The sequence below is a fragment of the Pithys albifrons genome, chromosome 1 (genome assembly GCF_047495875.1).
Source record: "Pithys albifrons albifrons isolate INPA30051 chromosome 1, PitAlb_v1, whole genome shotgun sequence".
Lineage (NCBI taxonomy): Eukaryota > Metazoa > Chordata > Aves > Passeriformes > Thamnophilidae > Pithys > Pithys albifrons.
The window spans coordinates 65,437,796-65,452,061 of NC_092458.1; the positions used below are offsets into that span (position 1 = coordinate 65,437,796).

At 37.7% G+C, this 14,266-nt stretch overlaps 1 long non-coding RNA gene across 4 annotated transcripts in view; it reads left to right on the forward strand.

Moving 5' to 3' along the window:
* Nucleotides 1–14,046, forward strand: part of LOC139670994 (uncharacterized) — a 38,569-nt gene extending 24,523 nt beyond the window's left edge. For all 4 annotated transcript variants that reach the window (XR_011697628.1, XR_011697639.1, XR_011697625.1 and 1 more), the window contains one exon: nucleotides 9,295–14,046. This is a non-coding gene — a long non-coding RNA (uncharacterized lncRNA). The remainder of the gene's footprint in view (nucleotides 1–9,294) is intronic.
* The last annotated feature ends 220 nt before the right edge of the window (nucleotides 14,047–14,266 follow it).

A 14,266-nucleotide genomic window follows, 5' to 3' on the forward strand; every position in this document is an offset into this window, starting at 1 on the left:
GAGGGGCGGGAGGCTCCTGCTCGGGCTCGGCGGCATTAGGACCCGGCGGCTTCTCTCTCGCTCCCTCTTCCCTTGCTCCCTCTGTCCCGGCGGCCCCGGGAGCAGCAGCGAAGGGACCTTTGGCCACAGCCCCAGCTGGTGCCCGGGGCGGGCGGCGCGGCCGCTCCGCACTCGCTGCGTGTCAGTTCTCCTTCGTGCATATGTAGCATAAACTTAAATCTTCCTTCCCTGGTTATGCAGTGGATTGTGGCAAGTGTTCGTGTTCAAAAGCTGCTTTGACCAATTTTAAAATAACATCCCATTTAATGCCTACATGATACTCACGGTACAAGGCAGGTGGTGTACTTCAATACTGCGTGTCATGCTGAACTCTCTACAGTATAATATTTGAAACAAGGTGTTAAGAATAGGAGTTCTGACCATTAAATTAGAATTAAAGTGAAGCAGAAGCTGATACATTATCTGACACTTGGCTTCGATAGTGCCTGTCACAAAGTAATGGCTCTCTTAAACTGTGCATTAATCATCAACAACAAGTTCAGAAATGTCTGTTTCAGTCCAGAAACTTTTATTACCAAATAAATAGGTTTGATACTGTTGGAATGAGAAAAGAAATGCCCTTAACAAGAAATTCCTTCCCACCTAAGTGAAGTTAGTTTATACCTTGTCCCCCATGAGTTTAGTTTATTGCTATTGCCCACTGTATACTTAAAAGGGGAAAAAGGCATGGGGCAACTTCTCAGGTCAAGGTACAGTGAAGTATATTTCAAGTTATGTACATTCAGAACATGCTATTAAGCATGTAGTCTTTGGAAAAGCAAAATGTCCCTTTTATTTTAGAAAGTGATCAATATTTGTTGATGGGGTGTGTTATTAAAATGATCACAGGCAAAAGCTATACAACTGAAAGGCAAATCTGCCAAGTAACAGTTCTTTCACTAAAACATGCAGCCTGTGAAAACTGCAAAATGGTAAGGTACACAAGAAGAATAATTACATTACAGCATGCTGATGGTGGTTTGCTGCTTTCAGAACATAGATGAAAGGTATGTTGCCTTTTGGGTTCAGAAACTTTATATTTCTTTCTGCAGCCTGTTGGCTTCTCTTATTCCAGGCAGCTTTTCTGTTATTGCAGGGCAGTAAGGTGGGCTCTGACCCACAGCTGCCTATTGACTGGAATTCCCTTCTCTACCAGAACTAGTACCTGTCCCTGCATTGAAGTATCACCATGTGAAGTTCATATAGCTCTTTAAATTTCTCAGTTTCTTGTGTCCTAGTACAAGCTGTATGCTTTCTATCCAAGAAAGAGTTCCCAGGCACTCTTTCTGTTTCTTTGTGCTCTCTGTATTATTGACATTTTGAGTCTTCATTTGTTCCCTCTATGGTACTGTGTGATGCTTCAGACATTTACTTCTGCCCTGTTTACCTGACTAGACTGTGAAGTCCCAACCTCATGCTGACAGTGCTGGCAGCCTCTCCTGTCCCACCACCTCCGCACAATATAATATTCTCTTTACCTTCCCAGATGCAATGGGAAAAAAATCAAATAAAATAAATGAAACTACATTTTTACTCCAGCTTTAATTTTTACCATGCCTATCCTATTGAAATTAGGACTCACTGCTCTTTGAGAAAAAAGTATAATTTTCTGTGGTTTTGTAACGACTAAAGCAACAGGGCAGAGTGGGTTTTGGTATGTGCAGTGACAATATGCGTTTCAAACTAAACCAGGATGATCTAATCAAGATAACCAGGCAGTATAGTGGTGGCATACTAAGGATTTAGTGCTTAAGCTAATTCTAGCTGCCCTGTTAGTGGACGATCAGTAAGTATTCACTTTTTAGGTGCTCGTTAGCAAGATCTGTGATGAGAATGCTCCTTTAAAAAAGTGATAAAGGGAAAACTGTTCAATGTCAGGTCTTTGAAAAACAGACAAACTTCTGAGAAGCTGACTGTGATTGGAAATCAGAGAAAAACACATTTTAGGTAGAACCTGCAGTGAAGGAGAAAATGAGTTTATAATCATGCTGTTTTTCTGTTTTCATGTATTTGCCTTTACTGCTTACATAAAATCTTAATGTGTCCAAACTTTTTACTGTTTCAGAATCTTCTAGGTGTGACTATACTGTTGTTAATGAGCTATTAATAGCACTTAATGCAAACTATAGGAAACATTACTGTGAGATTGGGAATAAAATTTGAATAACAAAATCAAGTTGTTATTCTTTTTCTTTAATTGATATTTTTACACAGGGATTATCATATTTACTTAAACCATAATACAGTTTCCTGCTTCGTTAGTAAATACATCCTAATGCTTCAGTTGATGTTAACTCCAAATAAGTTGCTTCCTGATTTCTTTACGTATTAACTGGTTTCCTCTATAATATCATTGATAGGGATACTGTATTTAGAGTAAGAACTGAATTTCCTTGACAATCAATATGAATGGATTACATATGATGTGAAAAAACATATCTTCTGATCAGTTTTAAATTCTCCATACTTTGTATGTTTCTTTGTATTTTTTCTTGTGTTGTAACATAGCAAGCATAGAAATCTCTGATCTGACCACTCTACAGCAATTATTATTTCACATATCCATGTGTAAGAGTCCTGAATTTAAACTTCCTAATTTCTCTTCCTAGGGTATTTTCTGTGTTTATTATCGTTCACAGTTGAACCCTATCCAGTTTTTAGTATCCTTTTGGAGAGGGGGTGACCTGCACCTCATATGGGCTTTTCTTTTTATGGTAAGGTCGGAGCATTGATTTTTATAATCCTATTACACTGGCTTTGTTCTAATTCTCTTCCATTGTTTAAGCTGCCTATTTTATTACTTTTATTTTGATTGTAGTGGGGTGTTGAGCAGAGGTTTTCACTAAACTTCTGAAGTGGGCCCTGGTTCCTTCCTGAGGTCAAAGCAACTGGTGTGCTTTCCCATCATGGCATAACTGATCTAATGAATGACTGCCATGAAACAGAGGCAATCCTACCACCTCACATGCTCCTGACACTGGTATGCTGCAATAGCACAAGGGGTGTTGTCTTCAAACTGAGAGAGGGTAGATTTAGATTAGATATTAAGAAATTCTTTACTATGAGGGTGGTGAGGTGCTGGAACAGGTTTCCTAGAGAAGCTGGGGATGCCCCATCCCTGGAAGTGTTCAAGGCTGTGTTGGACAGGGCTTTGAGCATCTGTGCAGTGAAAGGTGTTCCTGCCTATGGCAGGGAAGGTTGGAACTAGATGATCTTCAACATCCCTTCCAAACCAAACCATTCTATGACTTGCCTGCCCCAGTGTTGCAGGGTTAATTTTTTTCCCTGAGCATGCTTGCCTGTAGTGGCTGTTGCTGTAAGGAGAATAGAGGAGCAGCTGACAAGGGAAGAAGAATGGAAGGTGTCCTTTCTACAGCAGTCTGCATCAGATCAATTTAAGCAGCACAGAACTATGCAGAATTGTAACATAAGTATTACAATTGGTATAAATGCAGGATGGATGAAAATACATGTGTGAGCATAAGGTGAAAGAGTGAAACAAAGGGTTAAAGAAATGGCCTCTGCTGAAAGCAAAGGACACCATTTTCAGGACTCCATTCTGAAAAGTACCTGTGTGCCACAGTACAGCTGACTTGCCAGCAGAAGACCTTGTGTGCTAACAGTAGAAGGATGGCAACAAGGTTGTAGTATGTCACTTGACACGGTGCTTTTTCCTGTTAACCAAACAGATACATATTTCAGGCTTATATTCCAAAAAAAAGAAAAATAGACAATAGGCAGCAATATGGCCTAAGATTTAGGGAGGGTGAGGTAAGCAAGATCTGGAGGCAAAAAAACTATTTTATCACAATGGATGATCCCTGAAGGATATCCTGAAGGGTATCCTAAAGGATCTGCTCAAAAAGCTAGGGTTCTATTGACAATTAACTCCTGAAATGGAGTGAGAACTTAATAGCTGATGGCCTTTGTCTTTTGTTTTTCACATGTTATCCTGGTCAGGCCATTTGGACAGTGCTAGTGAGTAAGTGAACTTAAGATTGTGAGTGAATGAGTGAATTAAATCTATGTGAGAATAAATGTTAGTGAGTAACATCAGTTTGTCTGGAGATTTTGTAGGTAACTGTTACCTTCCCCTTGCCTGACACATACAGCTTTATTCCACTAAGTTCCCTACTGTTGTGCCTTTAAATTGAAACATAAAACACAGGCAGTTTTCACTTGGATTTATTTTAGTATGTGTCTGGTATGTATCTATCATCATTCAAACTTGATTTGACATTTTTGGGGTCCACTTACTGATTTTGGTTAAATAATTTTCCATGATTCTGAGCAGCTGAAATTACTGCAGATTTTATGCCATGGTACTCACTGCAGTTTCTGGATGATTAACAACTGTACCATAACATAGGATCAACCCCATTTTCAATACACTTTGTAGTTAATTATTTGCTATTAAAGAAATGTATTATGATGAAATCAATCATTTAATCCATTTTTCTCTGTTTAGATTTTGATCAGGTTTTGATCTGTGATTGACTATGTCCTCATTTTTTTTGTTTGCTTGCTTCAGGGTGCATTCATGTCCTACTTTGAGCTTCGAAAGAACTTCTTTTCTGTTACCTGGATGATTAGCAAGAACTAGATCATCATCAGTAGTAGTTGTTCTGTTTCTTTTTTGCATTATGCATAGTATGACTTTTGCTTATTGTTTGTGTTAGGATTAGATTTCTGAATTTATGTGGGACTCCTATTTGATTATTCAAGTAACTTCTTGAAGCTCATTGTTTTTTCATAATGTTTTATTATCCTTTTTCCCAGCAATGAGCATGTTTTTGGAGACCCTTATAATTTCTTCACATGTAAGATATGTCAGGGGGTTTTGCTTTATTATTTTAGGCTTTAGGGACTTTCTTACGTTATTGAAATCTCCTTTTTAATAGGGTAGATTTCAAGTTCAGTAAGTTTAACAGGGAGAAGCATACATTATGGGGCATGAACTCTGCATATATGAAAGAACTCCTTATGTTTCTTAATTTTGCTTTTACCACTCCTACATTTTACCATTTTTTCATTAACTGTTTCAGAAAATAGCTTATGACATCTCTTACCCACATAACAAGAGTTTCCATGGTTTATTTCCTCCACCCTGCTTCCCCTGCCAAAAATTCTGTGTGTGTCCTGGATCCACCTATACCTTCCCATCACTCTTATTATTCCTTCTGTTCTTTTGCTGTATTGAATTGTCTTGAGGATTTGCCCATCATTCACCCTGGGGAAAAAAATAGCTGGTGCCAGCCATGAACAGGTTCCAGCTCTTTGTTACAGGACTGAGGAATTTAGAAAATACCAAAGTTGAAGGTGATGCACATAGATGTGCATAGATACCAGGTGTGTGTGTGTGTGTAATTCTGTGGTAATTACAGGATCAGATACTGTTTAATAAAATACTCGTTTTGTGTAATTGTAAAATTGTCTTATTAGTTCCTAGCATGCGAGGCACCACAGAGACATGGGCTGAAAAGATTATCTGCAATTTTAAATGTTGGAAATGTAAATATAATGCAGTTGAAAATGGAAAATGAGAAAGGAAACACTAGTAGTTAGGTGGAACATTCATACTTTAGGGATCCAACTCGTACCTAAATCAGAAGACTGATCTGCCTAGACCATTTCCACAGCTTGTACAGAGACTCCTTCAGGGAACAGTTTGGAATGTTTCAAGAGTTCTTTCAACCAAATCACTCTCAATAGGAGCCTCTCTCCACTTACTGCATAGTAGGATCTCTCTCCTACATCTCACTTTCACTTGCTTTAGGCACTTGAAAATAGGTGATATATATCTAACTACTTACCACACATTTTGCTCATAGGGGCTGTAGGGGTATGTTAGTAAGCTGAATTTCAAAGAGTGCTTTGAATAAAAACAATGCAGTATGTTTTCATATATTTAAGGGAGTTTCCATAAAGTGTAAGGTGTAAAACAGGGAAAAAACAAGAAGTTTGTGTGAAAATACAATGTAGGTGAGAGAGGAGCTGAAAACTGGAATCCTGATACTAAATGGCAGGTGGAAGGAAGGAAGAGGAGAGCTACAAGGAACATCTCTGAATTTTATTTTTTTTACCACTAAAAATGAGGGGGAGTGTTTGAAAGCCTTTAGCCAATAACACAGTAATAATCAGATTGAACAGCATGATCTAATGGTCTTTTAAGCTTTGTTTATAAATATTGGCCCAGCTTCAAATATGAGCAAACCACAGCTGTCTTCCTGACAATGATCAAGAAGCAATAGGTATGGTAGTGATAAACCTTGAAAGTGAAGACAAGTAATAGATATTACAGAAATCAGGGAGAACTGTGGAGACTGATGTGTTCTCCAAGTGATCAGCAAGGGAAAGGATCCTTGCAGCAGTTTTCTGAGTGAATGCATGCAATATTAGTCTGTGTTTCTCAAAAGCAGAGAGAAAAATGTGGATGAATCAAAATGCGATGATGATGATCATTAACCTGATTGAATACTTTAGCTGTTCAGAAGAGTTAAGGAAAATACCATATTGGAAATGTTGCACTGAAAATATCTGCAAATTATGAATATGAATCTTTGGATTTGGAGTATATTTGGGATCTAAGCTGATTAACTAGAGTTATATGCCTGAGCAATAGGCAGGATGGTGGCGTAGCTATGCAGCTTTGTGTGTGTCACCGGCAGTTAAGTCATTCATATTGAAACCGTAAAGATCAGTCCTGAAATACAATTGTATTATTTATTATTTGAAGTTCTTCACTCCTACAATTGCTTCCCACATGATATTTTTTAGAATATTTCCCTACCTGCCACAAAGGACTGGGTGTTAATTGTTGAGTTTGATTTGTAATGTCACAGTGGGGTGCTAGCATGAAAAGATGTGTTTTGAATTTGCTGAGAAGGAACTGATTGTTTCATTTGGTTAATAGTAGTAGTGAACACTGGATACAGTAATTTCTTTACAATGAAATTATGAAGTTAAGTCTTCTAATAACTATTCCCCGTAGTACTTCAGTAATAGTTAATTGATTCTGTTCCTTGTCCTGATACAGCGTGATGATGTAAGAATTCTTCCCACAAGGAGGAAGCTTTCAGTTTACTTGGGACTTTTATATCCAGTTCCATACCAGCCACAGTCATCTTTTGTTTTCCCCTTCAGCACATCCCAGAACTCACAGGTTGAGAAAGGAGACTGGAGAAAGGACAGAGGAAATAGTATTTGCTCTTGGCTGATTTTCCACTGGCAACTTTAGTATCAAGGAGGCATAACCTGAAGAAAAGAAAAACAAATAGCATATTGTTTTCATTCTTGTTATTTTTATAACATTTCTACCATGTGTGGAAATCTAAACTGTTAATGCATTTTTACAAAAGCAGGAAGAAAGGTTGCCTTAGATTAAAAAGTTAAAACTTGTAGTATGCTCAGGGAAGAGAAATTAAAACCATGCCTTTCCTCAGAAATGTAACTTTGGAAAGGAATTTGATATAATAGCATGTCAGTAGTTTCAGGTTATTCAGAGAAAGAGCAGTGATAGCCAGGTAAGGTAGGAAATGACCCTTTGCTTGCTAAAAATTTGTGAAATCATAAATTTGTGAGCAAACGTGCCCTGCTGGCATTCTGTGGTTCCCCAGCTGTGGTAGGCTTAGGAAGCAACAGCCAGGTTTTAGTCTGTAACTCATTTTGAGATGAAGTAACCAAAATCTAATAGTGCAGTGTTATAATAGTGCAGTGTTATAGATGCGTTACCATGTACCAGTTTTGGACATGCAGGCGGGGAATTCAACATTAAAATGGAAGTAAAGATTTTGATATCTATCCTGAGCTAGCAACAACACTGAGAAAACAAAACCATTACTTCTCTTCCCAAATTCTGGAAGTCTCATCTGCCTTGCATATCTATGAGTTTCTTGATATATAAGTAGTCTAAATAAAGTCAGTTTCTCATCATGGCAAAAAGGGTTTCTTAATGTCCATGTGCGTGGAAAACTTTGTGTATAATACTATTTTTTTCCATCTAGAAATTATAGCAATTTGAATCCTTACCTCTCCACCAGAGCTGTAACAAATCAATGGTTCGTTGAATTTGAGGTGTTCATGCCCTCATACATATTCAGATAATTTTTAAACTGACTATTTTATATAAAGGATCTTGCTGCATCTTAAGCCACCCTATAGGAGAGACAAAAGTAATCAGAGATCACTAAGTGGGTAGGAAGTGTGTTTATACTGATTTATCTGGTTACACACTGATCTCTGAAGGCATGACTCTATTATTGTAATGGGAAGAGTAACACCATACTCCTGGACAACCTCATTCTGTCTTTGGTCTGGCTGTCTCAAAGCTGTCATACCAGTGAAAGTGCAAGTTGCAGTGACATTTACAGGCATGTTGAATGGGCCACTACACCCTCCTGAACTGACAGAAAGCCATGGGAAGGTCATAGCTAGAGAGAAAGCCTGGACCCCTTCCTGGGGTAGATGAAAAGAGCTGGTGTTGAAGTTTGGAAGACACAGTGGTCCATGGTGTAGCCTGCCTATGTTTCTGTGTGCTTGTTCCACCATAAACCTGATACTCCTGAAGTGTCTTCACTGGTGTTGTCACACACTCCTGTTGTATTCAAGTGTATTTCAGTGGACAAACATCATTATAAGGGAGGCATTTTTTGAGGCAGTGTATCTTCTCAGTGGCAATTGTATGTTACTAGGTGCATGCTACTGTGGGCTTTTATTGGAACCTTGGACACATTGCTGAGCTAGAACTTCTCACAACCTTTAGATAGGCATAACAATGACACTTTCTATAGAAACATTATTACTTTCTGTCAGTTCTACAGTGTTTTAAAATATGGGGAGATTATCTCATGTTAGTTTTTGCTACCGTGTTACCAAGAGGCAGAAAATCTATATGTCTCAAAGTAAATTGTTGAAGATAAATATATCACCTTTATTGACTGTGGACTACTCTCTTTTATGAAGAATAATAAAAGAAATTATATGTAACTGTGAAAAAGCAGCATTACACAGGAAGTGAGCAAACACAGTGCAGGTACTCATGTTTGCCTGAAGGGGAATACTCAGTGATCAATTAACGCTGTATAAACCTCTTGTTGTAAGGTATCACTGTAGCCTTCCCTGTAGCTGCAGCATTTTATGGTAAAAATGTAGATCTTGTCATGGTCTAGGCACTCAGGTTATTCTGTGATTAGTTTGGTGTCTCTGTAATTAGAGCTGTGTTACCTGATTTCATCCTCTTTCTGTTTACACATTTAGGCCCTAATCCTGCCTCTGGATTTGTTCAAATGGACCTTGATGGCCTGAGCGAGTTGATGGGACTCCTGGATAACTGCAAGTTCCTACTCTGAAGATCTGATTGTAGGCCTGAACCTTAATCTCTATTTTCTTCCCCTGTCTATTTGCTTCTAATTGATGAAAATTACACAACAAAACAGTGTTGTCTTCCAGTCTCATGCACATCACATTAGTAGCATTCAGACACTGTGTGCTTGGGATGTTGTCAGACATTGTTAAAATATTTCTGTTGTGTCATGTGCCAATACCTCATGATTGATTACGATGTTACATTTTTACATTTAGTATCTTCCTACCTAAAATGGAGATCTTCACCTGTGTTTTCAATCATTGTGGTATTTCTCTTAACTCAGATTTTTGAGTCAGAGTAACTGTTGAAACTATTCAAGTCTTTTTAAAGGTGTGGGTAGATTTGTTTTTTCCTTGTTGGACGCAAAGTACATGTATTTTATTTTATTTTGCAAACTTAGTAGCCTACTATTACTGAAAGCTTTCAATATGATGATACACTGATGCAGACCAATAAAATAAGTAGGAAGAGGCATTAACTTTTACTAGCTCTCCTGTGGCTTTTCTATTTCTGTGGCTGTGATTACATGACATACAGCCGAGAGTGAGGATATTTTTATTTTTTTGTGAGCCAGTGAATATTTTTTGTTTACAGTGAGTGCTGTTCCCTGTCTATTTTATATGATGTTGCAGTTTCACTGAGTATCAAAATTATAACCTTGATAGAAGCTGGAAAGGACTTTGCAAAATCACATTTAAAAGAGTCTGAGCGGAAATATAGGTATGTTTCATCTCTGTGCAAGTTCGTATTTATTCTGCATATTTTTTAAAAGCAAGTATGTAGCGATATATGATAATTAACATATTAAATATCCAAAACTTTGTATAAAGAGAATCAGAAAAACCTTTATTGTTTTTATAGGCTTATTACAGTGATATCTAAGAGCTTGACAGTATTAGATGAATTTTTGCATATTCCCAGAACAACAGAAAAGCATCACTGTCCTTTTTGACCAAGGAAAAAACTGAGCTACTCATTCAGTCAGTAGTAAAATCAATGATATTAATTGGATTCTCCTGCCTTTTAACCTTGTGCCTCAGGCTCCATATTTCTCCCTCAAGAGCCAAACCTTCCATTATCATCATCTGCTTTGCATTTCTATATGAAAGGCCCAAGGTGTTTCAGTTTGGACTTTCAGAAAATGAGGAAGACAAGGTTGGTGGCCATCTGCCAAGGTGCTTGGTCTGACTTGCTCCTCACTCACAGAAGCCAATGGCAAAGGCAGAACTGAGTGTTCCTGTGTGGCATTCAACTGCCTTAACCACATGCCCATCGCTCTCTTCCTGTAGTTGTCTGTCTTGTTCTCTGTGTAACTCCTAGTGCAAACACATATACCAACCTATAAATAATCTAATTCGATGCATAACCCTGATTCATTTCCTGAGCTGCCTGTCCTGTGCACACAGGGTGGCTGTGGTCCCGTGGAAGAATTCAGCAGAGTGCATGAGGCCAAATATTAAGTCTGTTAAGTATTTAAACTTCACTATGAAGCAGCATTCTTTTAATGTAGCTTATTATAGATATACCTTGAAGTATTTTTAACAAGGAACAAGATTAAAATGAAGGCTTTTAGAAACGGTTGTAACCTTTTCCCTGTGAATGTGAATACCCAGCTCAGTGAAATACAGAACATCAGCCAGTGGGAGGAGGCTGGCCACCTCCAGGGAGGAAGGGAAGGAAGAAGGCTGGGTAGTAAATGCCATGGGTATACCCAGTTTGTTTTCAAGTCTCAGGGAACACTTGACTAGTGTTGACCCTAGCTTTTTAGCTTTTGTTTTCTCTTCATCATTCCCAGTCCAAGAAATTAGGTCCTTCAGCAGATTTTCTCAGTGCTATAGACATTGGGGGTATTATTGTAGTCTGCTAATAAATTGAATAAAGAAATGGAAATCAAAGATGGGCTTTACTCCTATGTTTTTCTGTTAAAAATAGAAGATGCTCCCAGTCTCACAGTTCTCTCCCTGATGAATTTCAGAGTGATGCATGTGATGCTTAATTTCATAAGTATACAGCAAAAACTTCAATAATAGAAATACTGCTCTCAGCTTGCCCCTTTAGTCTTATTCCCAGTCAAACCATAGTGGCCAGCTCAGTTTGTAATTGTATTGTGTGTAGGGTCCAGTGCCAGAACAGTCATGCTGGGAATCACAAGCTCATCTCTTTATCTTTTATGTTAGACTTCATTAGGAGGGGAGGGGTTTTTCAGAGAAATCTTGCCAGACCTTGGGCTCAGTTTCAGTTTTTGTTAATGTCTACCTAATGTATGGATGGCACTTGAGATTTGGTCACCAAGCTAGTGATTTGCTATGAGGAAAACAAAACAATCTCATGCTTTGCTTTTGCATGTTTTTCCCTGGGATATGCAGTCTCTTCCCACAAGTAATGCAGCAAATTCAGATGTTCTGTAAACAGCACAGGTGGGGATACTGTCAGGGAAAATTTGGTTAACCTAATGCACTGAAATTCATAAAAATCAAAATGCTTGCAAAACTATATCAGTTCCAATGTCATTATGTTGCAAAGAACACTGTTTTTTTTTAAATATCAGTTTTTGTCATTTCACAGCTGTAGAGAAATTGTGAGAGCAGACTGAAACAGTCTTGATAGAGCAGAATCACCTTAAGCCAGTATCTTACACCTTGTTTCATGAAACCATGGCTTGAAACTGCTGCCTGTCATATCAGATAACATTATCATTGATTTATTATGTTACTGCATCTTACATGTTTTTTATAACCTTTTGGCAGTGATTGTTATTTTTTTGATTTGGCTTTTTTTCTCTTGGTTTTGGTGTTGGTTTTTTTTTGGAGGGGGGTAGGTGGGTTGGGTTGTTTTGGTTTTTTTACCTAATGGAGCCCCAATCCATGACTTGGCTTCCAGGTACTAGGATAATAGAAGTAGTAATCATGCCTGCTGCTAAAAATTTTCTACCTTATTTCACTTGCATTTGTTTGCCTTCAGCTTCCAGTCATTGATTCTTGTTATGCCTTCTCTGATAGATTAAAGCACTCTTTAGGACTCACTATTTTCTCCCCAGGAAGGTGCTTTTCCCCTGTAATCAAGTTACTTCTCAATTTTTTTTAAAAAAAGCTAAACAGATTGAGCTTTTCATGGTTCTTACTAATTTTTCTCATTCTCAGATTATTTTTGTGGCTCTTTTCTATCCATTTTCTATTTTTTGTATTAGAAAAGAGACATAAAACTGTATTTTATTAGTCACATACACAGAAATAAAATTACTTCTCTAGTTACTCTTGTGTTAGCATGGTTAGAAATTGACATTTTTGCAAGGTCAGATAAAATAACTACCTAATATGACTTCTGCATTTCTGAGTGTATTTATTAGGGACAGAAAAGGATGGATTATTTCAAAAACATTTAAATGTCTTAAAATGTTTTAAGCTGATCCAGAGATCAGCAACAGTGAGTGTACAAGAATATTGCAAGAATATTTGTGTTGAGGTTTTTAAGGAGATAGAAGTGAAATAAAAAATGTAAAGCACAGTCAAATCTTAAGTGCTATGTGTAACACAGTGATATGTACTTGCTGAAATTTTTGAGGGTTGGATGAAAAACCTTTGTTATTAACAGACTGTTGTGGGCCACTGGAAATAGAGACAGTAAATGGATGTGAATATACACATCCTTTACATCCATGTAAACCCGTGAGGTTCCACTTGCTTTTATTTGGAAACCCAAGAACAGTTATGTGATCTGTTATGGTGTAATTGAAGAAATATCATAGAATTGAGAATTTCTTTTGTTACAAAAGCTGTCACCATTAAATTACATAAGAGTTCAAACAATCAAAATCCACAGCTTCAGAGAGGCTCTTGAAAGTTTTACTGCTTCAGTATTTCTTTCCAAAGGAGTGACTATTCATTTTGATTTTTATCCATACTTCAATACAAGGTTGAGTTAAATTTATATGAAGAAGATTAATGTCTCCTGGTCAGAGCCTGGTCAGAGCATCTCAGCTTACCCACTGACTTTTATGCATATCATGCATATCAGCATCTGAATTGAATCTGTATTCCCAGCCCCACACTTATCCCTTCTGGAAACTATCAGATTTTCATTAAATTGAACTACAGACTGGTTAAACTCTCAGTGCTGCTCATCAGTTTAATGCAAGTTTGTCTAATGTGTCTCACAAAAATTTGAGATCACCATGTTGACTTTCTGCCCAAACTGCCTTTGTTTTTTACTTCAAAAAGCAAATGTCTTTCGGTTGTGATAGCATTCCTTCCCTCTGTGAAATGTGGGGCATGTTAAATAAAGGACTTAATTTGGTTCAGCAAAATGAAGGTTCATGGAACCATGGTGAATTAGGAAAAAAATGAGAATTAGAAGAATGCCAAAGACTTAAAATCCTCTAAAACTCCTGGAAAAGAAGTAAAGGTGAATAAGGACTGAATAGAAAGCCAAACAGCTTCTAGTTAGAAAAGTACTCAGATAAATAGATTTAGACTACAAGTGGATGTGAGTTAATGAAATTAATTACTATGACTTGGGGTAGAAGTTATCCCCTGTGATGAACTCACGGAGTCCTTTTCAAAACAACTTGTTGGAAAAAGATGGGAGAAGTGGACATTCCTTTGAGTGGCTTCTCATATCACAGCCTTAGTCAATATAAAGTATGGCATTTCTTACATCCTAGGTTGCCTCAGTTTCTTCTCCTGCGTCTCCCACATCCTGGAATAGAACCATGAAATAAAGGGAGATGACAGCACTGGGAAAGAAGATAGTAGAAGAAACTGTGATAAAAGCTGGAGACAGTCTCTGTGAGAATACTAGCGTGACTTCATTTCTCTGAACAGCCATTGAAGAGGTGATCCTCCTTCCTAAACCAGTAATAAATTG